We start from the raw sequence: 2,753 nt of genomic DNA on the forward strand, positions 1-2,753 counted from the left end.
ACACACATACATAAACACACACAAACACACTTGTATATACAAATATATGTGTGGGTATATCCAATAATTCATTCTGATTTACTTTCATTTTCATTCTGACATATTTGTTCTCCTCCTTATCTGATCCATGTTCTTGCCACTATGATATGGTGCTCTTGCTACTATGAGAAGCAGCATAGCTCAGTGGAAAGAGCCTGGACTTGGGAGTCAGAGGTCATGGGTTCAAATCCCAACTCTGTTGCTTGTCAGCTGTGTGACTTCGGGCAAGTCACTTAACTTCTCTGTGCCTCAGTTACCTCATCTGTAAAATGGGGACCCCAATGTGAACCCCACATGGGACAACTTGATCACCTGGTATCTCCCAGTGCTTAGTGCAGTGCTTTGCACATAGTAAGCGCTTAACAAATACCACCATTATTATTATTACCTCCACTCCCGCTATGTATAATTATCAGTTTGACCTTCTCTTTTGCTTCGTTGTACTTTCCCAAGTGTTTAGTGCAGTGCACTGGACTCAGTCAACACCATTACTACTATTACTACTACTACTAGCAGTTCTGATTTTGCCTTTTGCTGTCATCTCTGACCCATAGCGATGCCATCGACACATCTCTCCCAGAATGCCCCAACTCCACCTGCAGTCGTTCTGGTAGGGTATCCATAGAATTTTCTTGGTAAAAATACGGAAGTGGTTTTCCAATGCCTCCTTCCATGCAGTAAACTTGAGTTTACTTGACTCTCTACCATTCCATTACTGCTAGCACAGGTGGGTTTTGACTGGTAGCAGATGGCCTTCCACTTGCTAGCCACTGGCCAAGCTAGGAATGGAATGCGTAGGCCTCTGCTTGACTCTCCCTCCCATAGTCAATAGTGGTAGAGTACTGGAAACTCTCCAGGTGCAACCCTGAGAGGGAGCAGTTGTGATAGCTGTATTAATATCATAGGTTGGCTTGGGATGGGTGGTGTCTTGGGAGGTATCAGTTAATCAATCAATCAATCATATTTATTGAGTGCTAACTCTGGGCAGACCACTACTAATCATTTGGGAAATTAAAATGTAACAGTTCATAGACACATTCCCTGTCCACAAGGAGCTGACAGTCTATAGGAAAGGGAGTGAATTAGGGTTACTTTGGGATTTTCGCCAGTGCTAATCCCCACTGGGTAAAATTCTTACCCTCTGATAGAAAGGAAAATTGGAAATATAAAGAAGCACTTGCCAATCAGGTCCCGCCCTCAAAAGACCAAAGGCCAGGCAGAGTTAGATGCCTGCGAGAACAAAGTGTGTCCATCCCTGTGACAATACTGAGTAGCAGGTGCCTCCATGTGGATATATCCTATATAAATCCAAGCTCCCCTGAAAATTCAGAAAAGGAGATCATTGGAAGGCAAAAATAGCAAGTTATAAAAAGAAGAACAATGACAAAATTTAGTCGGCCAAGATTCAAGGAAAAATCTGTCTGTATTCAGTTGCCAAGAGGCCTTTCTGGACCCATCATAAACCCAAACAATGCACGAGGGAACAGTGGCAGGATTGAAGGGAATTTAGAAAATGGTGGAAAATTACAAGGAAGGAAGCAAACGGTGTATGCCTACTCCATTAACAAATACCTTGTGTACCTCCAGCTGCATTATATGATCACTCTGGAAATGAATACACTGCCAGCTTTTTCACTTTGGGACAGAAAAAACATTTGTGCTAAAGAGCCGGTAAGTAAATGCCGTAAACATATTTTTTACAGTGAATAGCGTTGTTTTATATTTAGGGACTGATTTTGAATTTCTATCATTTCTTGATTAGCAAACATTTGGCGCCTCTGAAGTCTTTAGACATTATAATGCCAAAACAGATTTTTATTCTCAGAGCTTCTATAATGTCTTTCTTTTCATACCGCTAATGATTATCCTCCAAACATTCTAAAAGCACTAAAATCAAATGTGCTCCAAACCCGGGAAACTATTTTACCTGCATTGCCATAATAAACTTATAAATCAACAAAAAACACTGAGATAGTCACAGACTTCTTCAGGTCTCAGCTGAGGGTGGAATACAGTATTATATTGCTGTCAAAAGTAGCGGCTTGCTCCTCCGCAGGCCTAGTTTCTGACTATAAAGAGTTTATTGCTGCCTTTTCAGACTTGGAAAACTGATGGCATATGAGCTCTGTTTGGGTTTTTATTTGGGAGGTAGCAACTTTCTTTTCCTTTTTCAATGATGATTAAAACAAACAAAAAAGAAAGGAGTTTTCTACTATAAAACATTTTTCTCCATGGGAACAAAATGGCAACTTTTATTTTCAAGGACCGATCCTGCCAATTGAAACCATTTTAATGTCTGCCCTGATGTTCATCTTCCTCCTTCCACTGGCAACCTTTCCTACCAGGGGCTAGCTTTTTTCTCCCTTCTTTTTATTTTTTTTTAATGATATTTGTTTAGTGCTCACTATGTGCCAGTGACTGTACTAAGTACTGGGGTAGATACAAGGTTGTTACATAGGGCATGGTTCCTGTCTCACATTGGGCTCACAATCTTAATCCCCATTTTACAGATGAGGTAACTGGGGGACAGGGAAGTGAAGTGTCTTCCCCAAGGTCACACAGCAGACAAGTGGCAGAGTCAGGATTAGAACCCAGGTCCTCCTGACCCTCAGGTCCATGCTCTATCCACTACGCCATTCCATTTTTCCTCCAACTCCTCAAGAACCTTCAGTGATTGCCCATCCTCCTCCACATCAAACAAAACTCACCATCAG

The 2,753-nt window shown here is 41.5% G+C and overlaps 1 non-coding gene across 1 annotated transcript; it reads right to left on the bottom strand.

The window, feature by feature from the left end:
• Window positions 1-776: 776 nt before the first annotated feature.
• LOC114815909 lies at window positions 777-914 on the bottom strand. Its single transcript, XR_003763707.1, has one exon. It is a non-coding gene; the product is annotated as a small nucleolar RNA SNORA7 (small nucleolar RNA).
• Between the last annotated feature and the right edge of the window lie 1,839 nt (window positions 915-2,753).

Source organism: Ornithorhynchus anatinus, chromosome 1 (assembly GCF_004115215.2).
Source record: "Ornithorhynchus anatinus isolate Pmale09 chromosome 1, mOrnAna1.pri.v4, whole genome shotgun sequence".
Lineage (NCBI taxonomy): Eukaryota > Metazoa > Chordata > Mammalia > Monotremata > Ornithorhynchidae > Ornithorhynchus > Ornithorhynchus anatinus.